We start from the raw sequence: 25,209 nt of genomic DNA on the forward strand, positions 1-25,209 counted from the left end.
ACTCTTATGATGCACGCTTGTGATTCTATCCAATGAACTGCTTCAGTGTAACACGCCGTTCAAAAGCAGCACACAGACTGCAGCCTGATATAAGCCCTTTGAAACCAACCCAAAGGTTGATTAAAAAACGAGCCCCCTCCACACTTTCACAGCACATGGGAAGACCTCTTAACTGGCAGTTCCCTCTTCTAATCCTGTCTCAAACTGCTAGCATGTGTGGCTATAATTACCTAAGCCACCTTAATTCTTTGACTAATTCTGCTCTGTGTGTGTTCACGTGAAACTGCTGAGGGACAGAAAAAGTCAGAGGAATTTGCTGTGCTGAGAAGAAGGAGGTTAAAACAAAAGCAGGCAAGAAGAAGAAAAAAAATCCTTCTTGAGTAAAGTTCTGCTTGTAAGCCAAAGAGATTTTACATGCACTCAGAAATGACACAGCTGATAGCTAGCATTGCTCACCCCACTCTTTTGGATTAAGCATTCTCTGTCCAAGTCTCCTGAGAAGCGTGGGAAAGCTTAGAAACTACCTGGCCAATCCTACCAGTCGCTCCATCAGCAAATTGGTGTAGCACATAAGAACGCAGGGAAGTAGGCAACTGCCTTCACACTTGAGTCAGACCATTGGTCCACCTAGTGCAGCATTGTCTCCCCAGGGTCTCGGACAGAAGCCTTTTCCAGCGATATTCCTAACTCAGCATAGTTGAGCGTGAGGCAAAATATTCCAGCATTGCAGGGAGTTGGACTAGATGGCTCTTGTGGTCCCTTCCAATGCTACAAATTCGATGATTCTGCTTGGAGATGTTAGAGAATGAACCCAGGTGCTTCTGCATGCACTGTAGTTGAGATGCTTGGGAGAGAGGCTGCAAACCGCTTTAGAGAATAATAAGTGGTGCTTAACAGTGCTTTCTCAGAGTAGTAGTAGTATTATTTTTTGTCATCGTGAGAATTCACAAGATTCCTGAAAACCAAAAAGGATTTGTTTTGCTCTGCAAAATCTTTTATAAGTCAGGTCTCATGCCTTTGCAGATTATGAAGAGGCTGACTTAGAGACTTTGGACACATGGGAACTGGTGTGTTTGTGTTTGCCTGCTTACAGCCGTATAATATGACCCTCATTTTTGCATGAGTAGAAAGTAGGCATTTTGAGAACATACTCCCTTGCTCAAATCTAAACCTCTAGGTGTCTTCTTATTGGTAAATGGAGAAGCAGAAGACATTGACCTCTCGAGTAGGAAGTTTGGGGCTTGTTTATTTATTTAAACCGTATTTAACCTGGTCTTCAGCTGGGAAGTATCACTGAGTGGCTTGTGAAGGTCTACTGTTAAAATGGGCCTTGCACTCAGGCTCACAGACCTTTAAAGTGAGTCCAGTTACTTTTTGGGCTCTCCTACAGGCAGGAGTAGGGACGCGGGTGGCGCTGTGGGTTAAACCACAGAGCCTAGGGCTTGCCGATCAGAAGGTTGGCGGTTCGAATCCCCGCAACGGGGTGAGCTCCCTTTGCTCAGTCTCTGCTCCTGCCAACCTAGCAGTTCGAAAGTACGTCAAAGTGCAAGTAGATAAATAGGTACCGCTCCAGCAGGAAGGTAAACGGCGTTTCCGTGTGCTGCTCTGGTTCGCCAGAAGCGGCTCAGTCATGCTGGCCACATGACCCGGAAGCTGTACGCCGGCTCCCTCGGCCAATAAAGCGAGATGAGCACTGCAACCCCAGAGTCGGTCACGACTGGACCTAATGGTCAGGGGTCCCTTTACCTTTACCTTACAGGCAGGAGTAATTCAAGGATTTCCAGTTATTTCCTTCCAGCATGGAAGGAAAGCTGCTGGCATGTGGTTGGCTGTGAGTTTGAGTTAACGTTTATTCTATGTTACTTGTAAGATGCCTCGAATGTTTTCTTTGAAAAATAATGAATGAAGCCTTCCAGGTGTAAGCTCAACGCTCTTGCCTGGTGGTTTGGAAGCCAATAGCAAATCATGGTTTCACATCAGGGTTTGTTGCCAGTAAAGAAGCCATGGCTAATTGCTAGTAAACAAACTATGGCTAGTCTACTGGGCTAGGTTCAATTGCTCAACAAACCACACTTTGGCTGCACAAACCATGATGTGGTTTTAAGTGTGGGCCAGACCATTGATAGACCTATCATCCATTAAGTTGTCTAATCGTTCTCAAAAGGCACCTGAATCAATGACTGACAGCGCTAATAATTGCTATTGTGGTTAAAACATATACTTCTTGTGTCTGGTTGTAGAGTATTCAGCTGCCTTCTTTTCCCTCCTGGCCCTTAGAAGCAGCACTTCCTCTGCTTCTGCTGACTTTTGAGTGTGTCCTTACTCTTTTCCGTCAAACTGGGCCTGTGCTTAGTGAATTGAAATTGATTTATTTGCCAACTCAAGTGGCAGATAAAACCTACATGATCTGTATAGATCAACCAAAGCTGGATGCAGAGGCAGAAGTGGTGTGCTGAGAGGTGTTGTTGTATGAGATGTACATATTAATTTTATTTTCTTGCATTGCCACTTCTGGCCAAAGCAGTTCCCAACCCCCTGCAAAACCTACCAGAAACAACAGTGGAATGAATCTGTACCCCACAGAAAACAAAACACCTCTTTTATACCTCTTTCAGCTTGACCCATCAAAACGAAGACAATGGTTGTTAGTCTCCAGCTTCATTCTGTAGCTTAAGCTTTCAGAATTGGGATTTCTTATGTCTTTAATTAAATGGCTTCTTCAAGTTGCAGGTCGTGGGTGGTTCTGCTAAAGAGAAAAATGCAGAAGCAAAGTCTCTGCATCATTGTGAGTGGCTTAGGTAAGAAGGTTCTCCTGTTGAATGAAAAAAGGCTGGAGCTTCTGAGAACAGCTCCGAAGAGCAGTAAGAAGGTGGTTCGGAGGAGGGAAGATTGTTCTTGCAAGAGCATCATACACGTGTTCCTGGGAGGTGGGGGCCGGAATTACCTCTGTGACCTACTAACCTCCTCTGGTCTGCCGTGTTCTTTCTGAGCGCAGATGGTAGCCTTGTGGGTTAATTACTGCCTTACCGCTGCACTAAGATGCTGCGAGTAGATGTCACAGTGAAATTGTGTGTGTGTGTGTGTAGACCTGATTTCTACAAAGAGTTTGGGAATAAAACAACCTGACATGTAATGTGTATGGCACAGTGTGCAGAAAGCATGTTGTAGCATGGAAGCAGTCACATTTTTGGATAAATGCTGTTCTCCTTTTTAGAGAACGTATGCGGTCATTTCAGCGGTGGCTCCTCAGTTGTCGAGGTTCTCTTTTGCTGCTTGAACTGGAATATTTGACTGTTCAACACATTATAGAAATGTTGTGATGGAGCAGGTAAGGGGAGTGAGGGTTCTCTTCCCATAAAAATAGCCCTGCTTGAATTCAGTGGGGGCAAAATGGCAAAATCTCAATGCTGTTATTTCCTAATGGGAAATCTTTGCTTATTTGGCCCATACCTGGAACGGAAATCAATCCAGCCAATATTCAAAAACGGTTTTCACTGTTGCTTTTGCTTTCTGCCCACAAATGATGCATAATTTGATTATGTCTCTCCTTCCCTATTTGCGTTGTGTTTCCTTTGCGTTGAAATGAATGTGGTGGAATAGCATAAGGCAATGCAACTTACGCAATTAACAAAATTGATTACATCACTGATATAAGTTATGTGCTTCCACCACAACAGACAGCGAGACAGTTAACATAGTTCTTGGTAGAAGGCAAACCGCAGTGGAATGGAAACAGCTCTGCATATGATCGATACAGGGCAGAATGGAAAAACAATGACTTATTACAACCCCAGGACACAGAAGCCTGGGAACCATAGTTTGCCTCCACAGAGCTACAGTTCCCAGCATATTCTGCAAGCTTTAGATGCTTCTTTGGCGGAAGGCACATGCTTTAAATGTTTGCTGTGTATGCATCCAGAGACCAACACATTCATTCAACTCAGGATCACTTTAAAATAAACAAATCTGCACTCTGCAATAGACAGGGCTCCCTGATCAAAGGGGATGTCAGAGTATTCAGCCCTCCCTGCAGAGAAGGAGTACCAACAGTTTGCACAGTGGAGCATTGATATGGTGACTTGCAGTGGCATCCAAGGGAACAGAGCCTTGTTGACAGCCGTATTGTTGTCTGAATCGTAATAATTGTGTGCTTATTGATTCAGGTGAGTGTGGGTGTTCCTGGGAAGTTTGTGAAGGCCTTGAGTCATAAAGGCAATAGATAAAACATGCACAAGGAGGTGCCATGCTCCAAGCTGAGAGGGGTTTGATACCTTCCTTCTGAAAGGGTCACAGTGAGAGTAAAGGCAGTTTCTGAATAATGAATGCCAGGTGGGGTGGGTGAGTCACAGCTGCATCTTCCAGATTTCTCCCCTGCTCCCGAGATGGAGTGTGGTGTTCAAAATGGAACACAGAAAACTGCCTTACACAGAGTCAGACCGTTGGTCTGTCCCGCTTAGTACTGTCTATGCACTGATTGGCTCTCTCCAGGGTTTGGGGCAAGAGTTTTTTCCCCAAACTGCCAGAGTTTGAACCAGCATCTTTTGCATATAAATGGTCTACCACTGAGCCCTTGAGATTTCTTTCAGTGTGCCTAAAGCAGGGTTATTTTGATTATGTATTTTGCGGCTTTATATTTTGATTTTATTCCCTGAACCTCCCTGAGACCTGGGTATAGGGCAGGATATAAATTCAATAAATAATGACAACAATGATAATTACCCAACAAGGTTCCTGATGTCCCTGGACTACAACTCCCATTAGTTTCATCCAGCATGGCCAATGGTCAGGAATGATGGGAGTTGCAGTCCAACACACCTGGAGGGCGTAACATTGGTGGCCCCTGTTCTAAAGGCTAGACTAGCAAGCCAACATGTGTTGTGACCTTCAGGATGACCTCAAGTAAGCACAATATGCCAAGAGGTGACTCTTGGGCAGTGTCTAATAGTCACTTGTGGCAGGTTAAGCTTAGACAGGGAGCTTTCTTGTGGAGATGGGAACAAGTTAAACCAGGGCGGTCCAACTTTTCACACCAAGTGGACCCCAAGAGTACTTCAACATGGAACCTGCAGGCCACACAATGCGTGGCTGCCTAATGGGGCTGGGTAGCAAGGCAAAAAATTGACTCCCCCCCCTCAGTACTGCCTTCCCAAAGTCGGTTAAGCTTTGGGAAAGGAAGTGCAATGCTCTGTCAGGGTCTTTGAGTCCTCCCAGCTCGTTCTCCAAGCTGGGAAAGTGTTTGCTAGGGTTTGGGAAGGAACTGCAAGGGCACTGACAGAGTTCTCATGCCTCCTTCCCTGTGCCCAGCGCCTCAGTTACCTGGCTTTGGGAAGGCAGTGTGAGGGCTTGGGGGGGGGCATCAAATGTTGCCAAGAGATTCCCAAAAGGTCTTTGAGGGCCCTCGGACCATGCATTGTACCACTCTGAGTTAAACTAATAGAAAAGTAGATAGAAGGGCTCTCTGAACATTAAATACCAATTGCGGTTTTATATCAGTTTAACTATCATGGCTCACATGCCCCAGAGAACCCTGGGAAATTGGTAGTTGAAAACAGCATTCACTGTAGGAGAACCCAGACCTCCATCATAGTATTGCAGCCTCCAGATTTTACTGTGGTGGGGACATGACTATCAAAGATTTTTTTTTTTTTTGTAGATATGCCTGTTGGATTTTTCCACCAACAAATCTCAGGGCAGTCCTTGTGGGTTTTCTGCACTGCTGAGTGCTCAATTGCTGGCTCTACATAAATATTTACTTTGTGGGAAAAGTCTTGGGAATTCAAACAGAGGTGTTGATATTCTGATAAGGGAAACCCAAGTGTGTGTGTGTGTGTGTGTGTGTGTGTGTGTGTGTGTGCATTTTGTGCGGCATTTCCCCATTGTCTATAGATTTGCTCTGAGTGACAGTCTCACAAGATATCCTTTGCAGGACTTACTGTAAACTGATCTTGGAATGATGAGCAGATGGAAAGATGAGTAGAGCTGCCTTTTCATGGGAGAGTTGACCGTGAGCTTTATATAGCTTTGATGCTTCTCTCTAGAAAGAGAGTAAGATTTCAGTGTTTTCCCTAGTGATCCCTTTTGTAGCTCGCTCTGATTTCCAGAGCTTCCCCCTGTTATTTTGTGTGAAAATAACCAGCCCTTCGGTTATTTTGGAACCCATTTCCTTGCAGAAAGGGGGTTAGGGTGATGACACACTGTCACTGCAGGGTGCAACCTTCACAGCGGATCAGATTTAGGTTGGGGTCGATTCTTTTTCTCCATCATGGCTGAGCCAATGTCCCCACCTGCTGTTAAAGTTAAATGACCCTGTTGGTTAATGCTCTCATGGGCAAGAAAAAGAAGCTCTCCTTTCCATTTGCTCCTTGTGTTTTTGGTGTGAAGTTGGAGGGATTCCTTACAGACACAGGTGATAAAAAGGGCTCAGTTTTCTTTCTGGATAATAGGCCTTTATAACCCTGTTGAAAATGGACTAAAGGGTACTAATGTGAGCCTGTGCATAGTTTTTTTTGCAAATCATTTAGCATGAGATTGCAGCTGCAAACATGCCTCCTTTAAAGCAAGTTCTCTTTGACTCTGTGGTGCAACTTAAATACAATACGAGCAATTTTGCAATTAAATTTTAAGCAGAATTGATGACTCCCCGTGAAAAGTTTTCCCATGCTGGTGGGATTTTTGGCTTCCTTCACAGCAGAGTTGGCCAACCTGTGGCTCTCTAGATGTTGTTGGACCCCAACTCTCATCAACCTCAGCCAGCACGGCCAATTGTGTCAGAGATGATGGGAGTTGTAATGCAGCAACATTTTGGGGATGCCAGGTTGGTTACCCCACAATTTGTACAAATTTGTTCAGTTGCAACCCCTTACTCAGTCCTCCCCTAAGTAGTTTGTGCTTCTCTGGTTTTCTCAGATCTCTGGATCAGTGTATTCTAGACCAAACACATTCCTGGGTCCTATGTATCTAACTTATCTGAAGCTTTCAAGGAATGCTCAAGAATAAGCAGAAATGGGCATCAGTGGGGATAGATCTATGCTGGAAGGAAAGCATAAATGATTTCATGTTAGCATCTTATCTGATAAGTTTGCAAACATTTCATTGATAAAAAAATCTAACACGTGTGCCCAGTTAGCCTTGAACTCTTGATAATCATACCTGAGTACACTTGTACGGTTGTTTTTGTTTCTAGAGGGAAGTTAATCAGAAACTGTGTCTGCTATAGTTGAATTCATGTGTCATTTTCTTGGTAGAAAACACCTCTGTGATCAAGCACAGCAGTCACACATACAAGAAACGGGCATAGTTTTAGCTGATTATGGGGCTGTCTAAACCTTGCAATTAGGGCCAAATTGTGTTTGGCACTGATTTTTGTTGCTGCTGCTGCCGCCTATGTGAGTTCAGGAGTGATGATCCAGGAACTCCAAATTCAAATAACAATATTAGCTGTTGACTTAGGGATGACTTAGAGTTGACCAGTATTTCTACTTCCACCAGGAATAGCATTGCCAGCTGATCAGAGGTTTCACCTTCTGTACTTTTACCAGAAGCTTGATCTGCTTGAAATGGCAGATTAAGCTTTCATGAGACACAAAGGAAAAACCTTAGCCCGGTTTGGACATGATGATAAACCAGAAGTAGCTAACCTCTGGTCTTCTAAAGGTTGCACTGTTACTTCTGATATTCCTGACCGTTGGCCATAATGGGAGTTATCATCCAACAACATATAGAGGGCTACAGGTTAGCCATTCCTTCACTTAGCTCAGGGTTGCTTGTTTTTTGGGGGACTAACTACAGTTAGTGTTATGTCCAACATGGACAAATGTGGTTAACTTTAACTATGATGTGTTGAAACATGTAAAGTTCAAACCATGGTTTATGAAGCTGAATTGTTTCAAACCCACTTCTTATACCATAGTTAGCATTAGCTTTGTCCTACACTAGAAATCCAGAAAAGTTAATGTTAATTATGGTATAAGAAGTAGGTTTGTTGCCCCATGCAGATCTGGCCAGCTGGTGATCTGCAAGCTTTGTCTACTTCTTCCCACTCTTCTTTTCACTCACCTAGAAGTGCTCCTTCATGTGGTCATGGGGGGAGGCCTCTGGGGCAACCTTATGTTTCCTGCTGATCAAGGTCCCTAACAGTTAAGAAGCTGAATCTCCCATCCTGCTGTTCGCCTGGCCAGTGCTGTTCTCCAAGGATTGCCCAGGCCTAGAGTGGTTTGTGAAAGTTGTGTGCCATTTTCCAGCTGACCAGTTTGCATTTCCCACAAGGAAGTGAGAGGTTAAGACCTTGCTTTTCCCAATTTGAGAGGTGTTTCTGTCTGCCCTGTCCAATGCATTCGCTGGAGGGGCAGAGTATTGTCTTGAGGTGGGTAGGCATCCAACAGAATGGGAAGTTGTGGACTCTCTTTGGTGGAGGTTTTGAAGCAGAGGTTGGATGACCACATGTCATGGATGCTTTAGCTGAGATTCCTGCATTGCAGGGGGTTGGACTAGATGACCCTTGGGGTCCTTTCCAACTCTATGGTTTTTTTATGAAACATAAAAGTCTATGGAAACATTTGCTTCATATTATGGTGGCCCCAGATGGGCTAGAACTTTTGCTAACTGAATGCCTAGGGAAATCTTTTTGCTTGAAGCCACAGGGTATCTAGACAGTATTAGGAGTTAGGTGCTTTAATTTGTTCCCTGAGTTGGCACGGGGAATTTGGGATTAGCCAAGGTTCGTCACTGACACACAGCAGTGTGTTAGAACCGGTATTCTCTGAAAGCTTTTTGATATCTTTAGTCAATGAGTAATACACTGTGTTGTAATTGTTTTAGTATGCCTTATCTTATAAGGCTATCATCTGTTTTCTCATTTGGAGGATACAGTCATGTAGGGCAAGGCCAGATAGCTCTTAAAACACGACCTCAGCATTTGGTACACTTGTAAGAACAAATGCACTTGCTTTAAAAAAATTAATGACAGCACATGTGGTAATTTTCCATAGTACTCACCTGTTTCAGCATGCGCTATCGTGATCCTCGAGGCCACTTCATATGGTACTGTGTATCAGTGTTAGAGACTCAGCTATATAAGCCAGGCACCAAATGGCTCCTTAAACCAGGGTTACTGTGGCCAAAACAGAATGTCTAGTTGCCATTTGGGGGCCATGTGTATTTTTCAGTACGACTTTTTGGTTCCTGAAATTTGATCTGATTGTGCAGGTAAAAATATCACAGATAGAATTCTACGGGATGTGTTGCTAGTGCTTGAAAATGGTCAAGATCCAGGGATCCCCAGGAATGTACCTCCAGATGGTGGAGACGTCAGGTGCCATCCTGCTGCCAGGTCATCTTTACTTGGTCGCAAGTGGCTGATAGCCAGGTGCAAAATGCACCTGGTGAATTTTAAACGCTGCTGTGCATAGAAGTTCCTTTTCATTGCTATGCTACACAGGCCATGTGCACATCTGCCTTTGCTTCTGTATTTATTTAGTACATTCCCTTTTCCCTATGCTGTGGCCCTGAGCACCTGCTTTTCATTAAGAAAGAGGCACAGCAGCCCCTAAGGTCAATTAATCTCATGTGTGGCTTGGCCCTATCAGACCTGTGGTTTTGGCTTATGGTTCGGTGGTTAAAAGTTACAACTAGTGACTGTGTACGAGGGTTAGCACAGTGGCTGAGTGTGCCAGCTGGAAGTTCTCTGATTTAGGCCTTCCTCATTTGCTTAGTAGCCTTTAAAAGCAATCCAGCCCCATCTTGTGCTCGGCTTGGGGCTTGGAGTGAGCAGAGCTCTCTCTCCACTGAGCTGCTCTTCTGCTAGTCACCCAACGTAAGGGTTGGTAGGATGCTCACTGGTGGAGTCTTCACTGGCAGATCCCAGCAGAAAGCCCTGATGGAGGAGATGGGGCAGGGCTGAGTCAGCCCAGAATCCACTCTGTCCCAATCTGGTCTTGCTGCTGTCATACAGTGGCATTCATTGGCCCAGATCTGGGCTTGACCACTACATCAGCCTGGAGCTGGTGTTGACCTCAGGGCTGAATGCCCCACACCTTCTGAGTGGCTGGGCTCAGCATACACTTTGCAGTGACCTGCTGAGAGTGGGTCATTGTTTGGATTATGCCCTTAGACAAGCTGCCTTCTCCAAGAAGAAGAAGAGGAGGAGTTTGGATTTGATATCCCGCTTTATCACTACCCGAAGGAGTCTCAAAGCGGCTAACAATCTCTTTTCCCTTCCTCCCCCACAACAAACACTCTGTGAGGTGAGTGAGGCTGAGAGACTTCAAAGAAGTGTGACTAGCCCAAGGTCACCCAGCAGCTGCATGTGGAGGAGCGGAGACACGAACCCGGTTCACCAGATTACGAGTCTACCGCTCTTAACCACTACACCACACTGGCTCTCCAAGCTTCAGTTTCTCCACCTGCAATGTGGGATAATCATACTTACCCCTTACAGGGCTCTTTTGGTTACGAGATAATGTACAGTTGTACCTTGGAAGTTGAACAGAATCCATTCCAGAAGTCCGTTCGACTTCCAAAACCAAATTGCGACTTCTGATTGGCTGCAGGAAGCTCCCCTTGGACGTTCAGATTCCAAAAGAATGTTCGCAAACCGGAACCATCACTTCTGGGGTTGCAGCATTCGGGAGCCAAAACGTTCGAGTTCCAGGGCATTCAGGATCCAAGGTACAACTGTATATTAAATAGCTTGAATGCTCTAAAGTGATGCAGTGCACTGTTATAATTTAGCCTCTACACATAAATTCACCTGGATTCAGATTTAGTTCTAAGCAGCTGAGACAGTACCTTCCTGTTTTGACGCTCCCCAGGGAACCCCCTCCTGCTCCTGCAACAGCCCATCAATTCTCAGGACGTGCAAATCTATGCAAGGTCAAACTTTCCATGACCCCACTAGCAATTCTGGTAAAAGCCAAGTAAATGGACGAGGGGACCAGTGCCAAAGCAGTAGTGACTGAACTAAGCTAAGAAATCCCTACCTAGGGGACATGTACAAGCTGTGCACTTATCTATTCTAGAAATAGCACCATGCAGAGATCCAGAGTCAGTCATTGAGTCTTGGTTTCCACATGGCAGCTGTCAGATCTTGCATGGTGTCAGTCCCACTGGGGAGGGAAACTCAAGTATAGGGTTGTCTACTCTGTAAAGAATCATGCAATCTGGGGAATCGATCCGCTAAGCAATTCTTTGTTGCAACTCCCCTGTGTGGAGCCGTAGAAGGCAGCTGCCATTGGGCTGTGTTGGCCGTGTGAACTGACACTCATTGTTGCTATTAAAAAGATTGTAAAGGTAAAGGAACCCCTGACCATTAGGTCCAGTCGTGGCCGACTCTGGGGTTGCGGCGCTCATCTCGCTTTATTGACCAAGGGAGCCGGCGTACAGCTTCTAGGTCACGTGGCCAGCATGACTAAGCCACTTCTGGCGAACCAGAGCAGTGCATGGGAACACCGTTTACCTTCCCACTGGAGTGGTACCTATTTATCTACTTGTACTTTGACGTGCTTTTGAACTGCTAGGTTGGCAGGAGCAGGGACTGAGCAACGGGAGCTCACCCCGTTGCGGGGATTCGAACCGCTGACCTTCTGATCGGCAAGTCCTAGGCTCTGTGGTTTAACCCACAGCGCCACCTGCATCCTTAAAAAGATTGCAGTTACCTGGAAACACTGGCTGCTTGTTCTGGTTTGGGCTCAATAATGCTGGTTCAGTGTGGCTTCACCCCCTTCCTGTTCCAAAAGGCCTGCTCTTCAGCATCAACATGGGTCTTTAAAAAGAGAAAGAAGAAGTAATTAGAATCATTGCCAGTATCCTCAAGGCAGCGCTGGAGACCAGGAATGAGCAAGTAAACAAAGCTTGAACCTTAAATGTCCCTCTCTGCACACTATTTGCAGTCAGTGAGAATGGGCTGGGGCATATCAGGGATTCTCAGTTGTGTGTGTGAAAGGGAGGTTACTGGTGGCGAGTCTTCTGACTGCTGGGGGGGCAGGATTGCCCCACAAATACCCTTGTGAATAGGTTACTTTTGGGGAGGGTGCTAGCAGAACTAGCGGCAGTGGAAAGTGGGAGCTGGAGGGAATTGCAACATGTTTTTCCTCTCTCCTGCAATTACTCCTCCAAAAATTTCCCTTGAAAATTCTGCCCTGAGCTCTTGACTCAGCCCTAGGCATACTGCAGCATCATCTGTTGTTAATGCGTAGCATTTGGGGAGTTGTGAGGAGGGGGAATATGAATTTGGGTTGAATTGAATTCCCTGCCCCTTAGTTATGGTTCCACCTGTGGACTTAAAAAAGGAAACAAACATTGGCTAACCAAATTGGGCTTGTGGGAGATGGGAAATGGTTGGTTCACACTGCAACCGAATGACAAGCTCTTTGGGTACAGATAAGCTAAGTCATTAGTCTTCCAGTCTCAAAATGAGGATAACCAAAGCAGTCTACTTTGCAGGGCTCTTTGTAAAGATTACTAAGACTGCATGAAAGGCCCTTTGAACAATTGAAGTGCACTATGTGTGTACTTTGCGAACACTCAATTCGTATAGTACATTTGCACCTTGTGACTATTTTGAACATTTTTACACAAATCATCGCTGATGATTTCAAAGAACGTGGAATTTTTTTTTTTTACACTGAAGGAATGAAAGGATGAGAGAGACCCATTTTCCATGACTACAGAAAGTCCTGCCCAGGCCCTGTCTGACTTTTGCACATATAGGGGCAATGCCTGGTGATACCGTCAATCACGGGGTCTAGAAACATGCAATTTTTTTTTTAGATTAAAAAGCTGGAGTTAGTAGTATGCACAGTTCTGTGCTGGACAGCAGATTCTGCCATTGAGTAAAACTTCTATAGGTTCATCACCATGTGCCCTTCCGAATATGATAGATACCTATTGCTTTCCTGACATGTTCTGTCACTTATATAGTGTAGACATAATGAATGCTTGGTGTAGGAGACCACCTGGGGACATTGTATATGCCACCCCCAGTCTTTCACCAATGGGTGAGAAAGAAGTGTATTAAATGAATAAAAACATAGCAGGGAAGGGTGGAGACCAGTTAGCATTAGCATCTAGAACTGTGTCCTTCAACCTTGGTTCCTCAGGTGGTGTTGGACTACAACTCCCATCATCCCTGACCATTGGCTAAGCTAACTGAGGATGATGGGAGTTGTAGTCCAACAACATCTGGGGACTAAAGGCTGTAGAACACTGATCCAAAAACAAATACAGAACTTTATGCTGCATGTGTCTGGTGGATGTCAGAGCACTGTAGGTGCACATCTTTTCTAGTACAATTGCTTCATCTGAAAAGCTGCCTTGGGTTCTCTGGGCTTTTAAGCTGCTTTCCTGAAGGAAGCCACACACCCCTAAATTCCTAGCCAGTGTATCTCCTTGGGCTGTCACGTGCCCAGTGCACTCATTCCCGTTTTTGTTGAATAAGGACTTTCTCTTGGATGCAGCTTGTCTGACCTTCCTAAAGCAATTATCGTGTTGCAGTGCATCCACGAGAGGGTTCAGTGCTTTACCTCCATGGCACCTTCATAAACCACTGGAGAAGAAAATTGTCTTCTCTCCCTTTTTTTGTTTTGCTTTCAGGAACACTTTGCAGTCTTGACAATGTGCAGCTTGCCCAGGCATTGAAAACTTGTCACTTCACAGCCTTCGTTCGTTGCTGGAAGTGGGTTTGCGTGTATCAGCCGCTAGGTGACCTTCAATAGCTACATCCAGTCGATTGCTCCTCACCTTAAGAATCTGAGATATGAATGGACCTTTGGTCCTCCCTTTGCAGCATCAGTAACCATTCTAGGATTCTGAACTGAAAAAAGGACCCCTGACAGTTAAGTCCAGTCGCGAACGACTCTGGGGTTGCGGCGCTCATCTCGCTTTACTGGCCAAGGGAGCCGACGTTTGTCCGCAGACAGTTTTTCCGGGTCATGTGGCAAGCATGACTAAGCCGCTTCTGGCGAAACCAGAGCAGTGCACAGAAACGCCGTTTACCTTCCCGCCGGAGTGGTACCTATTTATTTACTTGCACTTTGACGTGCTTTCAAACTGCTAGGTTGGCAGGAGTTAGGACCGAGCAACGGAAGCTCACCCCGTTACGGGGATTCGAACCGCTGACCTTCTGATCGGCAAGCCCTAGCCTCAGTGGTTTAGACCACAGCGCCACCTGCTTCCCAGGATTCTGAACTAGGAAACCTCTAATTAACCAAAGTTTCCTGTTTTGTCACTAACCATTACTATGATTGCCAGCTTCAGAATGAGCCAGAATATTAAACTTCAAACCATGGTTTGATGTACTGACTTGTTCTGAAGCTGGTAACCGTGGGTTCTCAGTTTAGAAACCGTGGTCAGTTGGTGGCTTCTTGGCTTTCTCTCACTACAGAAGTAACAGCAAAGTGGCTGCATGTGTAGGCAACAGGTTCTTCGGTTTATTAAGCTGAGATCTCTGCCCTAGGGATAAGGGCATAAGGAGTGCTTGGTGGAACAGGCCAGTTGACCCACTGAGTCCAGCATCCTGTTTTCACTATGGCTAACCAGATGCCTGCAGAAAACCCTTAAGTAGGACCTGAGCACAAGAGAGGGAAATTTGTGCCGTGGGAGGAGAAGAAACTACATTTCTGTAGCTAGCTGTGGATTAACAAACCATCATTAATGATAAAAGAGTTATGTTTGCACTAACCTGTTTGTCCGCAGATCGCAAGGCTGAACCTCAACATTGTGTCGTTGGATTATTATTATTATTATTATTATTATTATTATTATTATTATTATTATTTTTAAAGCCTGTGACATCAACTATTTCACTGTGTGGTCTTCAGCAAGGAGCTGCCCCCCTCCGCAAAATAAAACGTGGGAATTTCAGTAACTGTTGAGGTCTTATTTCATCCCTATTATAGGCATATTAATGTAAACTCTTGATGACATGCCAACAAGAGAAGAAAACGAGCAATTAACATATATTGGGTACTTACAGATTTGCTTTTTTTAAACGATTATCTGGATTTTAAGGTATTAGCTGGAGAAATATGCTCCCCCCCCACAATCCCTCTTTAAAGACAAAAAAGACTAGTTGTTAGGAGCAGCAGAGAGCTGTGTGCAGGATCCAATGCATATTGAAAATTTGCCTGGGTTCAACTGACCGAATGACTTTGGGATCCAGCACTGCCAAGCAGCTCGGCTTAGTTGCCCCTCTGCAGACGGGTATTCCCCGCCTCCCAATTTCCCATGTGTTCAGAAAAGGTTGGTGGGGGCAGTCTAAGACAAAGAGACCCTTGTGAGTTCCAGCAAGTTGCTTGGCAGTGGGCTAAAGTCTTGTTGAATATCTTGCTTCTCAGCTCCTGTGCTTTGAACTGTGCAGAACAGACAGAAGTTGAACTGTATAATTCTGTCAGGAATTCCTGGAAGATCTACAAGCTGATATAACTGGAGTTCTCTTTGGTACACCAGACTTCAAAAAGTTTTGTAATGTTCCCCTGCCACAGTCATCTCCCCGTATAGCATCCATCTCTCTCTCTTTCTTGGGGTATAAGTAAGGTTCCAATATTCAAGGTGCCCAACTTTTTTTTGGCAGTGCTTTGAATAACACCAAAATCTGACTTTAGGCACAATTGGGTACACCTTCATGGGTTTCAGTGAATTTGGGAGAAAGCCCACACGTTTTCTGTATTCCTCCCTTTCTGTTCTAAAATCCACCCCCAACAACTTTAAAGTAAATAATCAAAACTCACCAGTACATTTGTGATGGGGCACAATATTGAAAGTCTGTCTTAAACCTCTTCTTTCTCTCTTTTCATTCATCCATTTTGTTACTTGTATGGCATAATGTAGGCCTTATTTCTTTTGCTTTCCTCCATTTAAGTTGAGTCTATTTAAAGTTACGTTTCTCCTTAGTGCCCTGTTTTTCTTCCTATTCCATCCCTTGTGCAAGGCTTAAGTGGAAACTGTTAATGGGTTGTCCACATTTTTTCCTTCAGCTGGAAGGTTGTCAAAATATTCCTCTCCTTTATGACCTTCCTCCTCTACACCCAACTATGGGGTAATCACAAGATCCATGCTTAATCCAGAAGGTACCAGCTTGGAGGCTTGCAAATTGCAAATTGTTGCTTTATGTGATCCAAATTGCTATAAACATGACCTCCCAGCTGTTCTTCCTTACCTTGTTGACTAATAACTAACAAGCTATTTAGTGCCGAACCAAAAACACCCCCACCAATTTACTCTTAAAGCACCAGGAAAATGACATGTAAATGGGTTGTAAAATGCTTCTCTAAATGCCATGCAATTACTTAAAGCGGTAATTGCTAAAGTTTCATTAACAGAGCTTGAAGAAGAAAAAGCTTGCTTAGGTGGAACTGTAATTAGGTTGGAGGGGGGGAAATCCATTAAATGGGTTTGAGTTGTGTTTTTTTTTTTATTGTATTACAGCTGTCTAGGTGGGAGTAAGTCTAAACAGGCCAGGGCAACTCAAGTTCACTGCAGATTCTATCCTCTAATAATGCTATTTAAAATTAAAGGCCTTATTGTGAGTCAAAATCTTGCAGTGGGGATGCTGGGACAGGGGCTTCTCAAACATTTAGGGAAAGGACGTATCTCAGTGGCAAGACATCTGCCTCATTTGCAGAAGACTCCAGGTTCAATCCCTGGCATGTCCAGGTTGAGTTGAGGAAAGAAATTGACCTGAGACCTTGGAGGAGCTTCTGCTGGTCTGTGTAGATAATGCTGAGCTTGGTGGACAGCTCATTTGACTCAGTATTGCAGAGTTATATTGTGCAATCTATTTAGGGCTACAAGAACACTCTTTTATTTTATCTGACTGCTCACAAATGAGTGTCGTGCTCATTGATTTAGCACAATAGGGAATGCTGGTAAAAATAGGAATATTGATTGAGCTTCTTCTGCAAGACGTTGGCTAAAAGCAGCAAAATCAAGGTGACAGTTTGCTGTTTAGTTGGTGTGCTTCTTGGCCCTAAGTCTTCTCTCTGCCCCACTTAATCCTCATACTTCTTATTTTTTTATCACATTTTGAGCACATGGATATGTTGAATTCCACCCATCGGAAGAAAGGGCACTAGCGGCACAAGCACGTTTTTGTTCTTCTAATAACTATAATTTTCCCAAACCAGCTTTGCACCTGGAATCTCGTTTCTTTGCTACCATAAACAGAGGATGAGTGTGTAAAAATATCCACTGAGCTTTGTCGTAGCCCCCGCTTTTAAAAGAGTTTCCTCCTAAAAGTTTTGCATATCATTATGCTTCTGTTTCTTTCTCACACAGGATAGTTTTCTTCACATCTTGCTGCTCACACCCCAAAATAGATTTTTGTGTTTGAAGGATAATCCCATGTTTAAAAAAGAGCTATAAGCACTTATTTTAAAGGATTTGCTAATTAAGGCATCACATCCATGCGTGCCTGATAAAATTCGAAACTAACCCCACCCACACCTAAAGTTTCATTTTTCTCAGTGTACCTGTTACATCTGTCTTACTTATTGAACTCGGGTAGATAATTAATTCTGAAGTTCAATCAATATTGCTAGAGGAGTGATAGAATACAGAGCACAATAGCCTGTTGGTTCAGTTGTATAATGCTGAATGACAGATAAAACAAGCCCTTGAATGTCAAGTAATCTGAGTAATTTTTATCAGAACAAGCAAAGCCTTAATTTATGTTGCATCCTAACATTATGTGTGGCACAGCTCACACAAAACAATTTCCCAGTTCTTTCCTATTCATTTCCCATCAATATATGGGTAGGACTTTCAGCAGGGGTTGTGAACCCGAGGACCAGACCTGTTCCACAAAGCTGTCTTTTTGCCTTCAATACAACTTCCTTAACTTTTGAAAAGTGCTACCTCTCCCTCTGTCAAGGTACCCTTTTATAGAAAGTCTAGACATTTGAAGAAACAGGAAGGAGCGCTTCCTTCCATTTTTTGGTCCAGATACGTCTCTCTGTTCCCCCATCTCTACTCAGTGTGCAACTGTTCATGTGTGCATTGACCTTGGCCACATCTGCGGCCGGGATGCAAGCTCTCTTTTGGCAGATCTGCAAGAAAAGCCATAATAAAACATGGTTTCATGGACGAAAACACTATCAATGGCTACTCATGGAGGACGAGGCTATCAAGGGAGAGTGCTCTTATGCTTACGTCCTACTAGGGGTTTCCCACATTTGGGCATTTAGTTGGCCATTGTAACGCGATGCTGGACTAGATGAGCCATTGGCCATTGTATAAACAGCAGGCTCTTCTTGCATTCTTCTTCTTCTTCCCCTCTGTCCTCTCACACTGGAAAGGGACGCCAAAGGAGGCATTTGGATATGTGTGAGGGAGTGCTAGGGCTAGGAGCTGTCCTGGAGAGCAACTGCCAATCAGTGTTGACAGTACAGTGGTACCTTGGGTTACAGACGCTTCAGGTTACAGATGCTTCAGGTTACAGACTCCGCTAACCCAGAAATAGTGCCTCAGGTTAAGAACTTTGCTTCAGGATGAGAATAAAAATTGCATGGCAGCAGCAGCGGGAGGCCCCATTAGCTAAAGTGGTGCTTCAGGTTAAGAACAGTTTCAGGTTAAGAACAGACCTCCAGAATGAATTAAGTTCTTAACCCGAGGTAGCACCTTACTCTGCTAGATGGGCCAGACCTCTGACTTTGTGGAAGGCTGCTTCCTGTGTTCATGTAAGCTGTTTGCACAACGCTTCAGAATCTTCTTCATCCTGCATATATTTATTTCTTTTCCACTTAGGCCTAATCCACAAGCAGCCTCCTTTAATCTCAGCTTCTCTTCCTCTCCCAGAGTTTGCTTATTTCGAAGCTGACATTTGGCTGCAGCACCTGCTGTTTGGATCCTTCCTGGTCTCCCTTTTGGCAGAATCAACCGTTAATCCTCAGGATCTGCTTTATGCACCTCAAGGCAAAACTGAGGACAACATTTGCAAACCATTTTTCTTTACGGATTTGTTTCTCTCTTCTTTCTTTTCCTGACCATTGTTTTGGTCTCTTGGCCTGTTTTTCGGTTCCATCTGATTGTTCCCCTTTTCATCTCTGCTTCTCTTCATCTCCCAGAGTTGCTTATTTCTGGCGCTGACATTTTGCTGCAACACCTGCTGTTTGGCACCTCGCTAGCCTACCTCTCTGAATCCGCACTAATGAGCTCAGGCAGAACAGAGAGCTGTCATTCAGGGACCTGCCCTCATTCAAAGCACAGAGCGCGTCAACGTCTCCCCCTCCCCATCACAACAACTGTAGAAGAGGAAACGCTGTCCGTCAGGAACTATTAATTGGCTGCTCCTACCCAAAGGTCACCAAGGCCTCTTTGTTTTTTCTTAATGAATGGAGGCAGATGATACTAGGGACCTGAGCACACTTGGATCCTTTTTGACTGTTCACCTGGACGCAGGTTGAGTACAGAGCAATGGTGGGCATCGAGAAATTCCCCTCCCTGTGGAACACCCTCCCATCAGATGTCAAGGAGACGAAGAGCTTCAAACTTTTAGAAGACACCTGAAGGCAGCCCTGTATCGGGAAGTTTTTCATGTTTGACATTTTACTATGTTTTATATGCACTGGAAGCTGCCCAGATGGGCAGGATGTAAAACAACAACAACAATTCCAGTGGTTTTTGTTTTTTATGAATGAATCTATATTCATACAGTGTGTGTGCATGAGAGTATCATCTAGAGACCTTGCTTGTCTTATCAACTGCCTACCCCTTCTGAAGATCATTGAGTTCAATCATCCATGTAGTTTGGTGAGGGATATGCCACAGCCCATGCGAGAGCATATGCTTTCCATAGAACTGTTGAGTTGGAAGGCTCATTTAGTCCAACCCCCTGCAATGCAAGAATATGCAGTTGTCCCATACGGGGATTGAACCCGCAACCTTGGTGTTATCAGCACCACGCTCTAACCAGCTGAGCTATTGGGAGTGCTCAGTCCTTTGCATCTCTGCTTCAAAGTTTCTAGTAACAAGTGATAAGTAAGGCTTCTGAAGCTGTCGTAGCTAACCAGAGACTATACTACCTGGTACACAGCACAACATTGCAAACAAATTATGTTCACCATCTTTGTTCTGTTCCTCTGAGAAGTTTTGGAGCTTGTTTTAAAATCAGTTGTTGAGAATTGCAGATGGCGAAAGAAATCTGCTGTGCTCATGTCTTGCCTCTGGGCTTTCTATTGGAATCTAGTTGGCAACTGTGAGAACAAGATGCTGTGCCCTTTGCTCTTCTTAAGTTTTCTTAAGTTCCTTAAGGCCTGGTTCGTTTTTGGGCATTTTCCTACCTCCTGGGTGAAATTAGGTAGCAAAACTAAAACATGTGGATCAGACGAAAGAGCTTTATGCAACAATCGACTGGGAGAGCTGGGAACAAATTGTATGGAAAGAAGTGGATCTTGAACTTGATTTGTTTCTCTCATGTTCAATAACCGAAATGTCACTATTTCATTTGAACTGTAGTTGGGGAACAGAGTTATTTCATTTCATTAGAACTCAAGGGCTGCCTTTGGGTGGTAAGAGAAGCACATGTTGCCAAACCACTTAGAGCTAAAGTTGGGGTTATTAAATTTAGGAGCACGTGCCGCACTCCTAGCAGCGTCTGTCTTTCCCGCTGAGCTGTGGTTGCAGAAAAAAAGCTTAATTTTAGGTGTGGGTGGGTGGGGGGTAGATTGCATTGGCACAGGAAGGAACCCATCATTTAGACGAGAGCCCCACTAATTTTGACCTCCACGCAGCATTTCAAGAACAGCCCACTCCATACTGTAGCCTCAGGACACATAGCAGCACCAGAAAAGAGCACCAGAAATGTGCTCAACATGGAATTAAACAGAATATAAAAATATTTAGGAACATATGCTATGGCTTTTGGTCCATCTAGCCCAGTATCGCCAGCACTGACTGACAGCATCTGCCCAGGGTTTCAGGCAGGGCCTCTGGTCCTATCTGGGATCTTCTGCATGGAAAGCAGATGTTATACCACTGAACCACAGCTCTTCCTTCTAAGAGAAAGAGAGGGAGCACCACTTACAGCTAGCCAATGGGTGACGGAACTTAAGAGTTCTTTGCATGCATAACCCACACCTAAATGAGACTTTGCAGCGAGCTTATTTAAAAAATAGTCATGAAATGGACTATATCAGCCTTGGAGGTCAGGACAAGGTACATTTCCCATTAGCAACAGGGAAATAATTTTAAATATTTTCATAATAGCATCTTGGGAACACCACAAGACAGTAGAATATTTATCAGTGTTATACAGATAAAATTTCCTGAATTTCAAAACAAGTGCTGTTGCCACTGTTCCCAAAACGATTTACAATACAGTAAAAACATACGTAGAACTGTTGCTCATGTAAAAACAGTTAAAATAGTTTCACATATAAAAACTGTAACTCCCTAAATGTCTATACATCTGTCTATCTGCACATACATAAAGTCAATTCAAATCCAATACAGATACATAACTAAAGTGTACATAACTAAATTATGTAGACTACATCCAAGTAATTTCTGCTCAGAGTTGACCCATTGAAATTAACAGGTGTAAGTTAGCTGTGGCTGTTTATCTCAAAGGGTGGGTCTGCTTTGACTCTGATTAATGTTGGATGCAGCTGAATGTCCGGAATCTAGGCTTGCTGAAAAGATTTTTAAAAATCATTTCTGGAGTGGCAGCCAAACGGTGTGGCTTCTTTTCATGTGATGCCTCATTAACAGGGGAACAGATGAACCGGGGGCTCTGTCTGCCACTTGACAAAGCCTTCACAAATGTGCAAAGCAATTAATTAATTAGGAGGTGTGTATTGCTGCCCAAATTTAATGGTACGTGGCGCTGATCTTTTGCTTTGGCAGGGTGACGAATTCCAGAGGGGAAAGCTGTGCCTGTCTGTCTGTCAGCAAAAACAAAAGCAAGTCTCTTGCTGACAGCTTTAAGTGGAAGTTGCCAATTTGTTTGAGTACAACTCCCATCGTCCCTGACCGTTGTTCATGTGGTCTGTGGTGGGTGGGAGCTGGGATCCAACAGGTATCCTGTTGACTAATGCTGCCTTGAAGATTAGCAGTTTCATTGTAGCATTAGTTTTAACCAGTGCTATTTTGCTAGAAAAAGAGGTGCCGGAACTTGCTATGAACACCTCCTTCGTTTTCTTAGAATGGCAACGTGCTGGAACCAAGTTATAATAATAATAATAATAATAATAATAATAATAATAATAATAATAATAATAAAAAATTTCTTTATACCCCGCCCTCCCTGGCTCAGGGCGGCTAACACCAGTAAAATTACAGTAAAAACATAATAGGGAAAAAAAACCCAATTTAAAATACGGGTTAAAATGCAATTTAAAATGCAGCCTCATTTTAAAAGTAGCCCATAGATCAAAACCATAAGGGGAGGGAAATATAAGGGTCAGACTGAGTCCAAAGCAAAGGCCAGGCGGAACAGCTCCGTCTTGCAGGCCCTGTGGAAAGATGTCAAGTCCCGCAGGGCCCTAGTCTCTTGTGACAGAGCGTTCCACCAAGTCGGGGCCAGTACTGAAAAGGCCCTGGCCTTAGTTGAGACCAATCTAACCACCTTGCAGCTTGGGACCTCCAAAGTGTTGTTATTTGTGGACCTTAAGGTCCTCCGCGGGGCATACCAGGAGAGGTGGTCCTGTAGGTACGTGGACCTATGAGTTCCTTCTGAAAGAAAGCCCTGGTTTTAATGAGCTAAAATGCTTCAACACACATTCATGAATAGTATAACAAAAGACTGTGAAATGCAAGGTGTTGCAGTTGTTGGCATCCATCTATTTCAAGAGACAATGGAGTGCGCCTCTGGGGGTGAAGTAAAACCACTTCGTTAGCGGCACTGACGTGACCTCCCTGGGGCACAAGCCTGGCAGTGTGTATGGAGGTCCTGAGCTGCCCAGACGACAGGACCTTCCTCTCAGCCTTGCTGATGTGGTCCAAAGGAAAGCAGAGCAATATGTTTGGCATCAGCTTGGCTGCAAGAGCTGCTGGAAGGAGGTGTACAAGACTGCCTTAGGGCTTCACTCTGGATTTGTGTAGGGTTTTCTCTTTCGCCTTTTCTTCTCGCAAAGATATCCCACAAGGCAGCAGAGGTTCAGGATCGGTTTTCCATCTCCTAGATGGGCTGCCTTCCCAGGTTGACAAGCCCATCTGCCCCCTCATTTCTGCACATGCAGAAACCACCTTCTTCACTGTTGGACCCACTATTGGTTTAATCCGCTCAATCTCCCAGAGCTTGTCTTCACATGCAGGGGAAGTCCCTCCCTAACTCACTGAGGGTTTGCAACCCATCAGCTACCCTCACTTCATTTAGCCAGCCAGTAGAAGCCATTTCCCAGGGTGTGGCTGCTGTTGCATGCCGACGGCTCAGTTAGTAGAGCGTAATCTCATGGCTGTGGGTTTGAGCCCCATGTTGGGTGAAAGATTCCTGCATTGCAGGGGGTTAGACTACATGATCCTTGTGGTCCCTTCCAGCTCTATAATTCTATGATTCTAGGACCCACAGCTGAGAACAGAGTGCAGGGTGGGGACCAAAGGTGGCTGAAGTACCCCAGAAGGAACACAATGTGTCCTCCATCAGATCTGACGTTTCTACATAGACCCTACATTCTACATAGAGTATTGGTTTATCTATTACTTAACTTGTTTGAAGGTTCCTCTCTGCTGTCTAAAAAGAAAAGAAAAGCTTTCTGTACATCATCATGGTAGCTTAATCTTCTTCTTCTTCTTCTTCTTCTTCTTCTTCTTCTTCTTCTTCTTCTTCTTCTTCTTCTTCCTCCTCCTCCTCTACCTCTACCTCTACCTCTTCCTCTCCTCCTCCTCCTCCTCCTCCTCTTGCCATGCAGACTTTTCCAAATTGGGAGACTTTCATTGTACATCTTGACATGAAACCCCTCTCCTGTTTCCATATGAACCCCCTGCACCACTTATTTGATTCAGATGTACTGCTTCAGGAGAAGGGCTGAAGCTCAGTGGCAGAACACATGCTTTGAATGCAGAAGGCCCCAGATCCAACCTCTGGCATCTCCAAGCAGGGCTCTTGCCAGAAAAGTGTAGACAATGCTAAGCTAGATGAACTCATTTGGCACAAGACAGCTTCCTATCTACCTTGTTTCTGTTCGCAGGATATATTGCCCTCTCATTTTTGTTTGTGTGGCATAACCCTCAGCACTCCCTGTCCTCAAACACCTTCCTACCAGCCAAAGCTTTTGAGGCCCCGCTCCCCATCCCCCATCCTAATTCTACAGAATATCTTTTCTATGAGTTTTTCCTGTTTGGTGCATCCATCTTGCTTTCAGAATATAGCCAGGTTCTTTGTTTTTCCGTATGTGTGTTCGTTCCCCTAATTTTGGCCCTTGGGATATTGCAGGTTGCAAAATGAAATATTGTTTCCAGAGAGGGGAATTTAGAATAGTGCACAAAGTGATAATAAACGTAGACTGTTTAGGGGAGAGAGGAGAGGAGAGGATGTGCAGATCTCATTCAGCTTTTGGAGACAGTTGCCACCATTCATTAAAGTGGCCTGAAAGAGTCACAGTTAAACGATGCCAGGCACTTCCTCTAGTGCTGTCCAGGTTGCCTTTTCAGCAGAACTCTCCGTTCCTCTTGCCCAAAGGAGGCCATTGAATAGGACTTTAGGTCACCCGTTTTTCTGGCTTCACTTGAGCCTCTCAGTAGACACCAAATTTAACCCTGTGCTGTTATCTTCAAGTCGATAACCAATGCTTTATTTGTTTTCTCTTCCTGTGTGTTGCAGTGTATTTATTAAATCCTTCCATGCCATCTACCTATTTATCTATCTATCTGTCTATCTGGCTTCAGCCAAAGCGGTGCAAAGGAAAAGTTGCATCAGGCTGTGTCAGGAGCGAGCCAGGAGTAAATCACACTGTGCAAGTTGGAGTTAACTCCTTATCAGCAAAAACAGGGTCTGCAGAGGCGTGTCAGGCCTAATGAGCACAGCAACTCATTTCCGCTGGTCTTGCCCCATGAAACAGTTTCTAAGACTGAAGGTCCCCACTTCCCCACAGATGCCTCCTTTCCAGAGTTTCCCCCTTAAGCAAACAGTACATTGCCAATCTCTTCTCCTCCCTTTCCATGCCTCTTCTGGTTCTGGGAGACCACTGGGGAAAGGAACTTGTTCAGCAGGAGGGGGAGACATCTGTGACTCTTCACCAGCTGGACTTCATTCTGCCTCTTGGCTTCCCTCCTCCTACCCTC

At 44.6% G+C, this 25,209-nt stretch overlaps 1 protein-coding gene and 1 long non-coding RNA gene across 11 annotated transcripts in view; one reads left to right on the forward strand and one right to left on the reverse strand.

Moving 5' to 3' along the window:
• SLC4A4 (solute carrier family 4 member 4) overlaps positions 1-25,209 on the forward strand; it is a 352,153-nt gene that overhangs the window by 67,753 nt on the left and 259,191 nt on the right. The window lies entirely within an intron of this gene.
• LOC310742547 overlaps positions 2,586-25,209 on the reverse strand; it is a 31,440-nt gene continuing 8,816 nt past the window's right edge. For both annotated transcript variants that reach the window (XR_014538537.1, XR_014538538.1), the window contains 2 exons: positions 11,652-11,758; positions 2,586-6,034 (listed from right to left, as the gene is read on the reverse strand). This is a non-coding gene — a long non-coding RNA (uncharacterized lncRNA). The remainder of the gene's footprint in view (positions 6,035-11,651; positions 11,759-25,209) is intronic.

The sequence above is a fragment of the Podarcis filfolensis genome (genome assembly GCF_964270895.1).
Source record: "Podarcis filfolensis genome assembly, chromosome: 9".
In the NCBI taxonomy this organism is placed as follows: domain Eukaryota; kingdom Metazoa; phylum Chordata; class Lepidosauria; order Squamata; family Lacertidae; genus Podarcis; species Podarcis filfolensis.